The sequence below is a fragment of the Macrotis lagotis genome, chromosome 4 (assembly GCF_037893015.1).
Source record: "Macrotis lagotis isolate mMagLag1 chromosome 4, bilby.v1.9.chrom.fasta, whole genome shotgun sequence".
Taxonomy (NCBI): Eukaryota; Metazoa; Chordata; class Mammalia; order Peramelemorphia; family Peramelidae; genus Macrotis; species Macrotis lagotis.
The window spans coordinates 140,143,066-140,159,722 of NC_133661.1; the positions used below are offsets into that span (position 1 = coordinate 140,143,066).

The 16,657-nt window shown below is 35.7% G+C and overlaps 1 protein-coding gene and 1 pseudogene across 4 annotated transcripts in view; one reads left to right on the forward strand and one right to left on the reverse strand.

Annotated features, from left to right (window-relative positions):
- The window catches only part of LRRC28 (leucine rich repeat containing 28), a 235,992-nt gene that overhangs the window by 53,766 nt on the left and 165,569 nt on the right, over positions 1 to 16,657 (forward strand). Inside the window, exon 1 of one of the 4 annotated variants that reach the window (XM_074234191.1) lies at positions 15,074 to 15,222. The exons of the other annotated variants lie outside the window; for them this stretch is intronic. The gene's annotated coding sequence lies outside the window, so the exon portion shown is untranslated. Of the gene's footprint in view, positions 1 to 15,073; positions 15,223 to 16,657 lie in introns of those variants that run through there. 4 annotated transcript variants of the gene reach the window in all.
- LOC141520466 (TBC1 domain family member 14 pseudogene) lies at positions 13,837 to 15,078 on the reverse strand (annotated as a pseudogene).

The window sequence follows — 16,657 nt, forward strand, 5'->3', positions numbered from 1 at the left end:
TCTTCAGTTCTTTGATGCCTCCTTAATTTTCAGTTTTTTTGTTCCCATAAAGATGACTGCTATGAATATTCTTTTTTTTTATAAAGGTCCTTTTTGTTTTTATTTGATCTCTTTGTGGGATAAGCCTAGTAGAGGTATTGGTAGGGCATTTGACTTACTTTGGGGATATAGTTCCCAATTGCCTTCCTGAGTGGTTGAACTAATTAACAGCCTCACCACCTAATATCTCTGCTTTCCTATAGCCTTTTTGACAATCTAATAGGTATGAAATGGAACTTGAGAGTTGATTTAATTTGCATTTTTTTCCATATTCCCAACTTCTAGATCATGTGAAAAACAAGATGGTAGATTAGACATTTTCTCCTATTACATGACTTACTAAAAGTCTCCAAAGAAAGAATTCTATGCAAGAAGTAAGAGAATTACTGGTCTTTTCATGATCTAAGGGAGTGGTGTCAAATTTAAATAGAAATGAGGGCCACAAAACTATCTATAAGGGCCTTCATGGAAACATGTTGACTTAGAAAATAACAAATTGCCATTATCTGTGTTTTATTATATTTTTATTGATTTTGTTAAATTTTTGCCAATTATATTTTTATGTGAACCAGGCTACATTTAAGAGAGTTTTGTGGCATATGCATATAGATAGATAGATAGATAGATAGATAGATAGATAGATAGATAGATAGATACATAGATACATAGATACATAGATAGATATAGATAGATATATAGATATAGATATAGATATATACTTTTTATCTAAGATACCAAGAACTGTATTGAGGTAAGAAACACATGAACTAACAGCATAAAAAACTATTCCCTTATCCCAGACTTATTCAATGCTGCTTCCTTTATTAGCCACTCTGCTTTGATGAAGCTATATAACCCATTCTAACAGCTTGCAGCAGAACTCAACTCTGCTCCCTATTCCCTATCCAGTGCTGCAGAGGTAGAGATACAACAAAGTAGAAAAACTTTCTCTACCTGAGAGCACAGTATACCAAGAGATGTTGATCAACCTGAGAATTAAAGACCAATGGGAATTAGGAAAAGATGTGTGCGAGGTTTTATCAGACCTAAAGGAAAGGGAACTTGCATCCAGTTTAGGCTACTTCTTTTCCACCTAGAAGTCACATGGAACTGAGACTGAGGTCAATGAAATGTTCATTCTCTAATATAGGAAGAATTTGAGTGTTTGTAGTCCAGCCTTTGAGGAAATTGTTTTCAAAGAGGAAGGAGTCAGAAAATGAATAAGAAGTAGGGAGTATGAGGGGAAAAAAGGCTAAAATTATTGAAAACCTCAAGAGAAAAAAAGTCTTAGTAAAGAACTACAAGGTGATAAACCTAGAAGATATTAAGGAGAAGGAAATTTGGTCACTGACTTATCTAAAGGGACTTCACATATTTCCAACAAAAGAGACAAAGGAAAATGAATCACCATCTGATAAGACACAAAAATCCTGTGGATTCCCAAGAGAGCATGGCATGTGCCCTAATGGTTCAAGAGAGAAACAAGAATTTAAAACACAAAATTTATGACTTGCCTGGCAGAAGAATTTCAAAAAACAAATTTGAATACATAGTGACAAATCTTAAAAGAAAGAACAGTGAATTAAGAATGCAAATTCACAGAAATGAAGATCAGTCTGAAAAAAGAAAAAGCAAAAAAGCCATGTTAAAAAAATCATGATCTTTATGCAAGCAAAACATTATGGTCCCCAAAATAGGACATATAGAGACAACTTTAGATCTCCCCAAAACATTGTAAGTCAAAAAAATCAAAATATTACAGTGCAAGAAATAATGTAAGAAAACTGCTCAGAACTTGTGCACACAAAAAGCGAAGTGTCTGTCAAAAGAATCCACAGATTGCCACCAGAAACTACCCTTTGCTCTAAAGTCCAAGACATGGTGGTTGAATTTTATAATTTCATTGACAACAATCTAAAAGCAATCAGAAGAAAGAACTTGGAAGAAAATGAAAGGGAATTTAAATGACACAAAACTGTTCTGCACCTTTGAGGAAAAAAGAATGGAGTAATGCATTCTAAAATGCTAAAGGATTTCAAAATATAGTCCCTGCAAACCTTAGCCTAATTTTCAATTAAAAAAAAAGACTGGCTTTTTATAAAAAGAGGAATTTGAGGCATTCCTACAAAGAAAACAGGATTTGACCACAATTTTGCAAACTCTTTAAATTATGGAAATAAAAGAAAATGGAAAATGTAAGGGGGGGCATAAATAATGGAATAAATTACTTAGGAAAATAGGTGGGAAATTGTCAGCAAAAAGACACCTGTAGACTAAGAACAAAAACAACAAATTAACTACAGTGACACTATTAAGAGATTGCTTTCTAAAATTACACAGGGATTTGGGTGAAAGGATAATTTAATGGAAGAACTGAGGGTGGAGGAACTAACTTGGACTAAACTTCATAACACTACCTACATAGGATGAATCCATGTCTTTGTTTGTGGGACTAAACTATAGAATGAGAGGGCACTTAAAGGAGGACAGAAGGTACAAAATAAAATTAATACTTAATATAGCCTAGTAAAAGTCTGGTAAGCAATTAAGGGAATATAACTTCTAGAAGTTTTTCAGAAAGAACACAAAATGAGATTAGGTGAGGTAACAAAGACAGGGATCAAAATAGGGGAAAAGAAAAGGCTTTATAATTCTGTGGTAGGAAGGAGTCCAATTGCAGAATGTTCCCCTAGAGAATGAAAAAAAAATTGTGTAGGAGCAAAAGGGAATTTTATAATAAATATTTAGTACTTAGAGAGACCATTATCTCTGAGTAAATGTTTTGCCTCAATAGATAGCATCTTGCTTCATAAGAAAAGGAGTTAGAGCTCCTCCGGGAATAGGGAAACTGGCAGTCATAAGAATAGGAAGTCATGGACTTAGGAGATTTCATGGCAAATGGGGGAAATTTTATATATATACATATATATATATATATATATATGTATACATACATTTATATATGGCAGAATGTAGTAATGAAATTTATAATCAGGGACACAAGAAAATTTCTATTATAGGGCAATAGTTCCTTAATTTCTTGTAAGAATTTATGATTCTAATATTGAGAAACAATGAGAAAAAAAAGATGGGAGCAATTCCACAAGGCCAAAAATAGAAATTGCTAAGAAGAAGAAACTCAAATTGGGGCCTCCAAAGGTTTAATGCTATGAGAAATATATAAACTAAAGAAATTAAAAGGGACCATGAATTTTTTTTAAAAAAGGATAGAATAGATAAAGTATGAAGAGAATGAGGGAAAGAAATTCTCCTTAGAAAAAGTGTTCAGAAAAGACCCAACACAAATAAGTTGAAGGGTAGAAGATGATAGGGTGTTCCATTTGATTATTTAACTGAGAGAGGAAATAGACAAAGAATTAGATAAAAGAAAGAAAATGAAAATAAAAAAAACTTGGTTTAAGACTAGAGAACAGAGCAATATGTAATAATCTTATATTTTCCAAAGAACTTAGTATCCAAATTCATAAAGAAAAAATTAGCTACCATACAAGACATGGATAAGAATATAATAGTGGCAGGAGATTTATTAACATTCAGTTTTGAACAAATTTATCAGAAAAATAAGTAAAAAGTGAAAACAAAATTGAGTAGATTAAAAAATTAAAAGAAAAAATTTATGGTATCTGTTCAATGAAAATATTGAATAATATTTCTCAGTACCTCATGGAACTTTTGCAAAAATTGACCACATATTAGGACATAGAGATACTTAAAATACATGTAGAAAGGACATAAATAGAACATCTTTATAGACTATATTGCAATAAACATCAGGGAGCACAAAAAAAAGATAGGTACAAATTTATTCTTGATAATATTCTAAATAAGTGAGTCCAAGAACAAATCATAAAATTATAATTATGTATAATAAAATGATAATGAACAAAACAAATCTGGGGATACTCCCACTTAGGAAAAGATCATATCTCTCAAAACCTGTTAACAAAACAAAATGAAGAGGTTTGTTTAATTAAAAAGCCAACAAATAAAGCTAAAATAAGCACAAAAATATATTAAAAATTAGAAGAGAAATCGATAAACCAAAAAACTATAGAAATGATAAAAATAAAAATAGTTATTTGAAAAGATTAACAAAAACAAACCTTTGGTTGATCTGATTAAAAGGAAGCAAGAAAAATAAATAAAATGAGCCAGGCAAAATCACAAAACAAGGTGTTTGTAGGATTATACTCCGTTTTAATTATTGTTATTCTTCATTACAAACCTATAAATATTTTGCCTTTTGTTGTATATTCCAACCTCTCTGCTCCTTTATAGTTCTGATTACCAAATACTATGTGCTCCTAGTTGTACCTTCTAGGTGCTGTTTCTGACACTGACAATACTTTCATTTGAGGAAGAAACTGAATTTTAGCTGTCTGTATTTGCAACTCTTCAGTTTTGAGTTCTTTTAGGAGATGATTGGTTGACTCTTTATTTTTACTCTTTCCTTATCTAAGTTTTCTTTCATGGTTTCTTAAAATATGTTGTTTAGACTTCCATTTTAGTTATGGCTTTCAGAGAGTCTGATGAGCCTTAAATTATCTCTCCTTGATCTATTTTTTGGACTGTTTGTTTTTGACATGAGATATTTTATGTTTCTTTATTTTTCAGCTTGTATCATTTTTTTTGGTCTTGTGCAGTTTATATACTATATTCCTACCATTTTCCTCTTCTTATTCCTAAAGCTAATATATTTAATATAGTATTGAGTAACAGTGGTTTTAATGGACATCCTTATTTGACCACTAATTTTATTGTAAATGCTACTAGTTTATCTCCACTATAATCTGATGCTTGTGGATGATTTTTAGATAGATACTGATTATCCTGTTAAGGAAAACTAATGTGCTCTAATGTTTTTTAATGAGAATGGGTGCTGTATTTTATCAAAAACTTTTTCAACATCTATTGAGATAACCATATAATTTCTGTTAATATTGTTATTGATATGGTCAATTATACTGATTGTTTTCCTAATATTGAAAAATCACTGCATACTCTGCATATAAATCCTACCTTATCATAGTGTAATATTCTAGTGATAACTTTGTAATTTCTTTGCTAAAATTTTATTTAAATTTTTTTATCTATATTTATTTAGGATATTGGTCTCATTTTCTTTGCTTTGACTTTCATTGGTTAAGGTATCAGCAACCATGAGGAGTTCATAAAAGGAATATGTAACAACATCTTTTTTTCATCTATTTCTTCAAATAGAATTGGAATTAATTATTCTTTAAATGTTTTGTAGAATTCACTTGTAAATACATCTGGCCCTAGAGATCTTTTCTTAGGGAATGTATTGATGGATTCTTCAATTTTTTTTTTAAATGGGGTTAAGTATTGTGTTTCCTTTTTTGTTAATCTGAGCAATTTATAGTTTTGTAAATGTTCATCCATTTCCCTTATCAGATTTGTGGGCATACACAAATACAATTTGGCAAAATAGATCCACATTATTATTTTAATTTCTTCCTCATTGATGATGAATTCACTCTTTTCTTTTTCAGTACTGGTAATTCCATGTCCTTTTTTGGATAATATTTAACAAAGATTTCTATTTTGTTATTTTTTTCTTAAAAACAATTCTTAGGTTTAATTATTAGTTCAATTATTTTCTTATTTTCAATTTTATAATCTCTCCTACAATCTATAATCTATAATCTCCTAGTTTGATTTGTAATTTGTCCTTTTTTAGCTTTTTTTTAGTTGTATACCCAATTACTGATTTCCTCTTTCTCTATTTTATTCTTGTAAGCATTTAGAGAAATGAAATTTTCCCTTATAACTGCTTTGAATGCATTCTTCAGGGTTTGGTATCATGTCTCATCATTGCCATTGTCTTGAATGGAATTATTAATTATTTCTCTGATTTGTTGATTGATCCACTCATACTTTAAAATTTGATTATTTAATTTCCAGTTATTTTGGGTTATCTTTCTATGACCCTTTATTACTTGTAATTTTTATTTCATCATGATCTCAAAAAAGAAGCATTTAATATTTTTGCTTTCCTGCATTGGATTCTTAGCGTTTTTATTCACTAGTATATGGTCAGTTGTTGTGGAGGTGACATTTACTACAGAGAAGGAGGTATATTCCTATCTATCCCCATTCATTTTTCTTCAGAGATCTATCATATCTAGCTTTTCTATATTTACTTCTTAACTTCTTATTTATTTTATGGTTAGATTTATCTAATTCCGAGAGAGGGAAGTTGAAGTCCCCCACTAATGTAGTTTTGATATCTATGTCTTAACTTATTTCGTAACTTATTTAACTTCTGTAGTACCTTTTAGGAAAGTGGTTTACTTCCTTATCCTTTTTAATTAGATCTATTTTTGCTTTTTGCTTTGTGTGAGAGCAGGATTGCAACCCCTGCTTTTTTTTTTTAACTTCAACTAAAGTGTAACATATTCTGCTCCAATCTTTTACTTTTACCCTGTGTATATCTCTGCTTCCAGTGTGATATATTTTTTTTGGTAAACAACATATTGTAGTATTTTGGTTTTTAATCCACTCTTCTATCCACTTCCATTTTATGGGAGAGTTCATCCCATTCACATTCACAGCTATGATTGCTAACTCTGTATTTGCCTTCATCTTATCTTCAATTTGTATTTACTTTTCTCACTCCTTTCCCACTATTCCTCCTCCCCAATGTTTTGTTTCTGACTGCTGCCCCTCTCAGTACTTCCTTTCCCCTTTTCCCCCCTCCTTCTTCCCTGTAGGGTAGGATAAATTTAGAAACCCAGGAAATGTTTATTATTTCCTCTCTCAAATCTGTTGAGAGTAAGATTTGCTCAATGCTCACACTCTTCTTTCCTTCTGCTATGATAGGACCTTTGTGATTTTTATCCTCTAGTGTTTCTGCCCTTCTCTTCTTAGTACAATCCTTTATTTAATATCTTATCTTTTCTGTCTTATATCCATACCCTCTGTCAAAATATACTCCTTTCAACTGCCCTGATAGAAGTAAAATTCTCAAGTCATAGACATCATCACCTCATAATCAATTTATATCTGTTCAAGAATATTCTCTATAGCTGTCCCAATATAAATGTAACCCTCTTGAGCTGAAGTACTATCCTAGAATGATCAATTTTTACCCTTGCCCTCTGCCTAACTATATTCCCTCCCAATATAACTATACCTTATAAGCTAAAGTACCATCACAAATAGAAATACAACTTTATGAGATAAAATACCATCATATCATTATCAACTTATACCCATACCTTCTGTCTAACTATTCTCCTTTCAACTATCCTAAGAGTAATACACTTCTCAAGCATTACAAGTATTGTCCTCCCATGTAGGGATTCAGTCTTATTAAGTAACTTTTTTTAAAGTTTGAAAGTCCTCTATTTTGTTGAAAGTTCATCTTTCCCCTGAAATAATCTACTGAAATTTTGGTTGTAATCCAAGCTCCTTTGCCTTCTGTAGTATCATATTCCAGACCCTCTCTCTTATCCTTAAGTCCTATATTATCTTGACTGGAGCTCCCTGAGACTTAAGTTTGCTTCATTTTGCCAACATAGTACTATGTTCTCCATTAGTTGAGAATTCTGAAATTTGACTATAATATTCCTTGAAGTTTTTATTTTGAGATCACTTTCTGGGGGTGATTGATGGATTCTTTCAAAGACTATTTTTATCTTCTTGTTCTAAAATAATAGGGCAATTTTCCATGATAATCTCCTGAAAGATAATGTGCAGTCTCTTTTTCAGAACATGACTTTCAGGTAGACAAATAATGTATAAATTTTCTCTCCTGGATCTATTTTCCAGGTCAGTCATTTTTCCTAAGAGGTACTTTACATTTCCTTCTATTTTTCAATTTTGGTTTTGTTTCAAGGAATCTTGGTATCTCATAGAGTCATTGGTTTCCATTTGTCCAATTCTAATTTTTATGGATTTTTTTTTCTTCCTTTAGTTTTTGTGTTTCTTTCTTTGGTCAGTTTTACTTTTAAAGGTGCTGTGTATAGGGGCGGCTAGGTGGCATAGTGGATAAAGCACCGGCCTTGGAGTCAGGAGTACCTGGGTTCAAATCCAGTCTCAGACGCTTAATAATTACCTAGCTGTGTGGCCTTGGGCAAGCCACTTAACCCCATTTGCCTTGAAAAAACCTAAAAAAAACCCCAAACAAATAAAGGTACTGTGTTCTTCATTCACTTTTTCATAATTCTCTCGTGACTCTCTTTTCTTCTCTCTTTTTTTGGGGGAGGGGGGGTCTGAGTTCTCCTAAGAGGTTTGTTTTGGATTTGAGACCAATTCATAAGCTCTTTTGAGAACTCCCCCATAGGCATTTTTCACTGCTTTCCTCTTCTGAGAAGACATTTTATCATCTCCTATCAGATTATTAGCTTGCTATAGTTAGTGCTTTTTTTTTTTTTGTTTGTTTTTTATCATTTTTATAGTTGAACTTTGCTCTTGGGGTTCATTCCAAGATATTTGTTCTGGATGTGGGGACTCTGGCCTTCCCTTCTGACATTTCAGGTACTCACAGTTTGTTTCCTGTATTGTGGTAGCCCAGATCAGTCCTACCTGCTTCACCAGTGATCCTGGGCTCAAACTTTGTCTACTGAGTTGGAGTTGAGACCCTCACTGCTGACCACTAAGTGAGCCTAGACCTCAACTGTTCTAAGAGCCTCTTGCTAGTTTCCCAACCTATGTTGGGCTATACTGTCTTTTTACCCACACGAGACAGGTCATTTTTGAAATTCCTTCATGATATCTTGAGAACTTCTTTCACCCTGTATTTTCTGTGTGTGTGTGTTTTTTGTGTGTGTGTGTGTGTGTGTGTGTGTGTATGGGTTCAGTCACATTAGCATCTGTTTAGAGGCTTTGGTTAAAGTAGTTTCAGGAAAAATTCTGGCAGCTTTCTAGTTTCACAGCACTATCTTGGCCCTGCCCTTAAAATTTTTGGCAAAAAACTGCTTTCTTTTCCCAACCTCTGGCCCCCTCAATTGAAAACAAAACAAAACAAAATCCATTATAAATATATTTAGTCAAACAAAACAAAATTCTGCATCAGATGGGTCCAAAAAGTTATGTCTCATTCTGAATTTTTGAATCCTTCACTTCCCAGTAAGCAGGTGGGTAGCATGTTTTGTCATTAATCCTCTGGAATTGTGTTTACTCATTATGCTAATAAGTTTCTAATTCTTTCATCGCTGTTTGTCTTTTCATATTTTTAATTGCTTATTCATTTCATCCAATATCAGTGTCTTCTCTGATTTGTCTGAAACTGTCTTCATCATTTCTTATAGTACAATCTTATTTTATCATTTCTATATTCCATAACTTGTTAATCATTCCCTGATTTATGGGCATCCCTCAAATCCTCATTTTTTTGCCACCTCAGGAAAAGCTGTAAATATTTTTGTATATGCTTAGAGATTGTTTTGCTGAAGACTAATCTCTTCCTTAATCTCCCCTCTTTCTAATTCCCTATTTTCTCCTTTATTTTCTCCTCTTTTTTCTTTGGAGTGAAATATATACTTAACTCTGTGTGTATGTATTCTTCCTTCTTTTAACTAGTTCAGGTGAATAAGGTTAAATTGTTAGTTCTTCCTTTGTATAGATGTCTACTTGCATACCTTATTGCCCAAGTTAGTTATTCTTGTGTTTAAACTTATGTCCTTTGCCTTCTGAAATATTATATTCCAAGTTCATTGCTGCTTGATTGAATGCTAAATCACATATGATCCTCACTGTGGCTCCTCCATTCTTGAATTCTTTCTTTCAGACTGATTCCAGTATTTTTTCTTTGACTTACCCTCTGGATTTTGGCTATGATGTTTCTAAAAGTTTTACTTTGGGAGTTTCTTTCAGGAGGTGACTAGTAGGTTTTGTTTCCACTTTGGAGCTAAGAATTCTGAGCACTTTTATTTTAAGGTTTTTCTTAATATGATATCTGTGTTCTTTTTTGGTCATGGCATTCAGCAATCCAATGTTTCTTAAAAGTTTTTTCTTCTCAGTTTATTTTCCAGGTCATTTATGTTTGCTGTGAGATATCTAGCCTCTTCACCATCTCTTTCTTCTTTTTCTTTCTTTTAATATTTCTTGTGGTTTCATGGAATGATTGGTTTTTATTTGATTCAATTTCATTTTCTTTTTTTTTTCTTTTTTTTATTATATTTATTTTTATTTTGTACAAATGATGTTTTTATAAATTACTAAAATATTCTTGTTTAAGAGTAAATATAGGGGGTGTCTAGGTGGCGCAGTGGATAAAGCATCAGCCCTGGAATCAGGAGTGCTTGGGTTCAAATCCGGTCTCAAACACTTAATAATTACCTAGCTGTGTGGCCTTGGGCAAGTCACTTAACCCCATTTGCCTTGCAAAAATCTAATAAAAAAAAAGAGTAACCATAATACCCGTTCCCCCCAAAAATATAAACCCTCATGAGCAATAAAGTAAAGAGAGAAAAAAATTAGAATTAAAAAAAAATAAGAATAGGGGCAGCTAGGTGGCACAATGGTCAGAGCATGGACCATGGAGCCAGGAGCACCTGAGCCCAAATCCGGCACCAGACACCCAACAATCAGCCAACTGTGTGATCTTGGGCAAGCCACCCCAACCCCACTGCACTGCAAAGACCAACCCCCATAATAATAAAAATAATAATAATAATAATAATAGTATTAATAATAATAGTAATAATAATAATAATAATATAGGTTCTGCTAGGTGGCGCAGTAGACAGAGCACCGGCCTTGGAGCCAGGAGCATCTGGGCGCAAATCTGGCCACAGACACCCAACAATCACCCAGCCGTGCAGCCCTGGGCAAGCCACCCAACCCCATTTGCCCTGCAAACTCCCCAATAATAATATTAATAATAATAGTATTAATAACAACAACAAAAATAAGAAGAAATGTGCTTCAGTCTGTGTTCCAGCACCACCAGCTCTGTCACAGGTGGATCACATTCTTTATGATAAGTCCATCACAAAAGCTATTTCCATAGTTTTCCATTGTTGCCATTGCTGATCGCAACTCTCTCCATTCGTACCTCTCCACTACCATATACTATATTTTCTCTCTCCTCTCACTCCATCTCTCTTCTTAAATGTGCCGTAGGGTAGCTGAGTGGCACAGCAGACTGATCACCTGCCCTGTGGTCCCAGACAGGCCACCCAATCCCAGCCCCTTGCAAGAAGTAAAAAAAGAAAATGTGTTACATCTGACCACTCTCCCCCTATGGTCCATCCTCTCCTCCATCACCCACATCCCCCCTTCCACCTGTCCCTCTTCTCTCCTTCTTACTCTAGATCTCTATACCCCAATTGAGTATATATGCTATTCCCTCTCTGCGCCACCTCTGATGAGAGCGAAGGTTCCCTCATTCCCCTCGCCTTCCCCCCTTCTATATCATTGCAATAGCTTATTGTATTAAAAAAAATCTTATTATATAAATATCTTAGCCTAGTCCACCTCTCCTTTCTCTTATTCCCATTACATTTACCTTTTAGCCATTGACTCCATTTTTAACAATATATTATATCTTCAAATTCAGCTCTTTCCTGTGCTTCATCTATAAAAGCTCCTTCTACCTGCTCTATTAAATGATAAATTTCTTATGAGTATTATCAGTATCATTTTTCTATGCAGGAATACATGTAGTTCATCATCATTAAGTCCCTCATATTTTACCCTTCTCCTCCACTCTCTATGCTTCACCTGAGTCCTGTATTTGAAGATCAAACTTTCTGTTCAGTTCTAGCCATTTTAACAGGAACATTTGAAATTCCCCTAGTTCTTTGAAATTCCATCTTTTTCCCTGGAAGAGAACGTTCAGTTTTGCTGGGTAGGTAGTTGATTCTTGGTTGTATTCCAAGCCCTTTTGCCTTCCAGAATGATATATTCCAAGCCCTGTAAGCCTTTAATATAGTTGCTGCTAAGTCCTGTGTGATCCTGACTGCAGCTCCATGATATTTGAATCGTGTCCTTCTGGCTGCTTATAATATTTTCTCTTTGACTTGGGAGTTCTAGAACTTGGCTATAATATTCCTGGGGGTTGATTTTTTTTTTTTGGATCTCTTTCTGGGGGAAGATTGATGAATTCTCTCAATTTCTATTTTGCCTTCTGCTTCTAGGATATCTGGGCAATCTTCCTGTAGGAATTCTTTAAAAATGATGTTGTCAAGGCTCTTTTCCTGCATGACTTTCAGGTATCCCAATAATTTTTAAATTATCTTTTCTGAATCTGTTTTCCAGATCAGTTGTTTTTTCAGTGAGATATTTCACATTTTCTTCTAATTTTTCATTCTTTTGGTTTTAAAGTATTGTTTAGACTTCTTGTAAAGTCAGCAGCTTCCCTTAGCTCCATTCTAGACCTGAAGGATTTATTTTCCTCAGAGAGCTTTCCTATCTCTTTTTCCATCTGACCAGTTCTGCTTTTTAAAGCAATCTTCTCCTCAATAACTCTTTGAACTGTTTTATCCATTTTACCTATGCTGGTTTTTAACATGCTATTTTCTTCAGCATTTTTTTGGATCTCCTTGACTAAGCTGCTGACTTGTTTTTCATGTTTTTCCTGCATCTCTCTCATTTCATTTCCCACTTTTTCTTCTATCTCCCTCACTTGATTTTCAAAATCTTTTTTGAGCTCTGTCATAGCCTGAGCCCAATTTCTTTTTTTCTTGCACTCTTTATATGCAGGAGCTTGTACTTCCTCATCTTCCCACTAAGTATTTTGATCCTTCTTGGGATCATAGATAATGTATTTCTCAATGGTGTTCCTCATTTTTGTTCCGTTTACTCATTTCCCCAATCTGTGCCTGGTCTTGGGGTGCTTCCTGAGCTTTTGAGTATTATTGGGACACCCACACACACAAGGATCTCAGTGTGTGAAGCTCTGTCTTCCTGGTCTGTGAATGACCACAAGTGTACCCCTCTGCCACAGCACTGAGGTGGGGGGAGCCCTGCTGCTCTGTGGGGGGCCTAGACTGTGATCAGGATCTGAATGTGATCAGAGCCCCAGAGTCCTTTTCCAGGTACAGAGGACAAATCTCAGAAGTCTCTCTCTCCACTCCCCTCCCTTTGGTAAGCTAAGCACTTGAAGCTCAGTTGCCTGGAGACTCCTGCTTACTGGCTCCACCAGCTTCCAGTTCTTGGATCTGGGCTGCTATGGCCAAGCTGCTTGCTAAATGCCCTGAGGGCTGGGCTTCATGCCCTGGCGCTGGCAGAGGCCATCCCCCCACCCCAATCTTCCAAGTTGTGCCTGGTGCTCCCCAGGGTGTAGGTCAGGAAACTGCCCCCACTGCCATGAGCCCTGGCTCCCAGGTACCCTGAGGCTGCCTCTGGGAAGCTGAAGTTCTTTCACTCTGGTGGGCCACCCCCTAACGCCTTGGAGCACAGCCTTTCTACTATTTTCCAAGTTACCTTGGGCTGTACAAGTACCTCACTGGATCTTCCTGTGGTTTCTGTCTTTTTTTTTATTTTTCATTCTTATTTGAGATTTAATTAACTTGTATGGAAACTGAAAGGAAAAACCTTAGTCATTGCCCTTATTCAAAATCCTGCACAGAGTATGAGGGCTATGTACAATCAACATCAGGTCATCATGCCACTGAGCTTTTTAAGGCTAAGCCTTGGTTTATTCTTAAAATGATATGTGTGGGAGTATACTTTTAAGGCCAACTCTAGTATTATAAACAAAATTTGAAAATAATAGACTTGATGTTTCTCAGATGCCTCTCTCCATTTGAAAGCAAGACAGCCACTGGAGATCTTTTCTACCCCAATATATCTGAAGTACCAGTGTCAGAGGGAAGGACTTACCCTTTCCATATCCTGTTGTCTTTCTGCAGTGCAGGCAGTACCTGAACCCATTTTTTTGTTTCTACTTTGCATCTGAATTGGAGCAATAGATGTAAAGAATTCTTCCGAAGGCAAATCTTCTGGTAACTTCGTGAGGAACTGGGCTATGTGAATAAAATCCATTTTGGTCAAAATATCTTCAAACAGTTTGAAGATTCCCAGGGCAGTTTGGAACAGAAACTCTTCCCCATCATGGCAGAACACACATCCCATATTCTACAAGCCAGATCGAGTGGCAGAGATTTACTGTACAAGGTAAAAATCCAGTCAATCACATAGATGTCTGGAGTTAGGTTATGTTTCTTGAAATGGGCAAATAATTTTGCCAGATTTTCTTCAAAGAATACCTCAAACGCTGCAAAGTATGTCAACATATGGCCACGGTCCACTCGAAAAAAAAGCCATTTGACAAGGTTTATTCAAAAGATTATAAAATGCAATAAAGGCATCTGCAGTATCTAAGTTCAGAATCAGTACTGCTGCTATAAATGACATGCCCTGAACATAACCAACATCCAGTCGGTAACAAGTATATGCACCCAAAATACTGTGCAACATGTCATGCTATGGACTACCTTGCTGAAAAATACAGAGATTAGGGAATGTTCTAGAAATGTCCAGTTTGATTAGTTCCAGACTGGCTTCTCTGTCAGCTGCAGAAAAAACTTGTATCTTCATTCTCTGCTTCAGAGACCCCAGCACTGAGGGATTGCCACTTTTCCTTGGCTCAAGAGAGACAAATATCATAGAGTTCATGGGTGATATTTAACTCATTCCCTATTGCCAAGTTCCAGACTTTACCACTCACACTTGGAGGAATACCTTGCCACCATAATTCTCGAACTTTTCAAGAACACCACATTTTTTTCCAGTTGGGTAAAATTTCATTGTTCCAGACCGAGACAGCATTTCCAATGCTTTCTTCCAAATGACACCTCTCTTCCTGCTGTTTTGTCCTCTTCTGTGCTTCTTTAAGCTCTCTTTTTTTTGGCCTGAACCACCATTTCTTCATATTGCTGTCTATGTTTTTGAGCTTTTTCAGCTGGTTTTGTGGGGAGGTTTGCTAGTCTATCTTCTACGATAAGAGCAGTGGTGGAAAGCGGTTCAAAATCAAGATTTTTTCCTCACATTCTGTTTAGGAGAAAGAGGTTTGTGAGGTCGTCCAGCTTCTTCATATTCCGAGGGTCAGGACAGACCAAGGCGCGGGCTTGAGGAGCTGTGCGTGAGGCAACCGCCAAGGGACCAAGGGGGAGGAGGCTCGGAAAACTGGGGAGCCTGGCGGAGAGTCCGAGGTGGAGGCGTCCACTCCCTCCCCACTCTTCTGTGGAGGTTCGGTTCTGTCTTTTGTTTTTAAAGATTTTTCAAGGCAATGGGGTTAAGTGGCTTGCCCAAGGCCACATGGCTAGGTAATTATCAAGAATTATTAAGTGTCTGAGGTCGGATTTGAACCCAAGTACTCCTGACTCCAAGGCCAGTGCTCTATCCACTGCGCCACCTAGCCACTCCGGTTCTGTCTCTTGATAATTTAGTTAAAGTCCTTATTTTATGTGTTTTGAAATATTATATATAGAGAGAGAACCTAAGAGAGGCTCTTCTCCTGTTGCCATCTTGGCTCTGCCCCCCCCCATCTCATTTTCAAGGAGTTTATTGGCATGTAGGAATTTAAGAAAAAAGATAAATTAAGGCACATTTCTCCAAACAAGCTAACATTTATTAAAAGGGTATTGAATCTATTAAAGAAGTTAATGCCTTGCCTTCTTATATACCAGACATCTTCAATTAAAGATACTACTCAATTTTATAAGCATAGAAGAAAGAACAGAAAAATGAAATAATTTATCAGCATCCCAAGAGTGAGATATATTTTTAAAAATTCCTTATATCTAAGGAATGTTTTGTAAGTTTACATCCTGATGTTATTGATAGGAATCTAGGTATGTAGACTCACTGGCACTTAGGGGATTAGATAAGACCACATGGTCAGTTATTAAAGTTGGGACAAGTTCTTTTTAGTCCAGCATCTCAAGAACAGTACACAAATTATCTCAGCATCCTCTGCAAGGTTTGTGTACTGCCAGTTGAGATTGTGCTCAAACTTTTTTCTGCGACTTTGCTTGTAAATGTGTGGGATCATTATCTTTTTCCTGGGTTTGTGACTTGAACTTTTCTGCTACCAAAAGTGTGATTCTTTTTTTTTGTTGTTGTTATTTACTCATTCTTCCAACCTACTTCATGAATTCAAGCTTGATGTTATGACTAGCCTTTTTCACACTTCTTGAGGGAAATTGTGGATTGATCCTATTGCTCCTTTCTTGAGATATTGGCTGTTCTTTTATTTCAGGACCACAATTGTAGACTAGGGACCAGCAAACTTTTAGTGTTCCCCACGTGATCTGATCCAGGGTAGTCTGATTGCTGCCTCCGTGTTCTGAACTCCACAAGTTCCTGGCCTGAATTTGAATCTGAGCATTAGTAAATAGCTACTTGAATCTGTCCCTATCAGCTGAGTAGTTATGCTGAATCAGAGTGACAGAACTGTACATTCTCCTTCACTTTAAGATTCTTACCATGATCATTTCTTTATATACCTAGCAAAACGCTGGATTGCTCTTTCATAGGGCCTGAGCCATCCTGCTCTTGCTATTGGCTTCTGAATTTCCTCTCTTTTTGGTGTACCCCCCTCCAGTACTTCCCTCTCCAGGTTCAGGTCCCCTTCTCAGTCCGCCCTTACTCTGTAATCAAGATCTATGCAGTGGGGGACAAA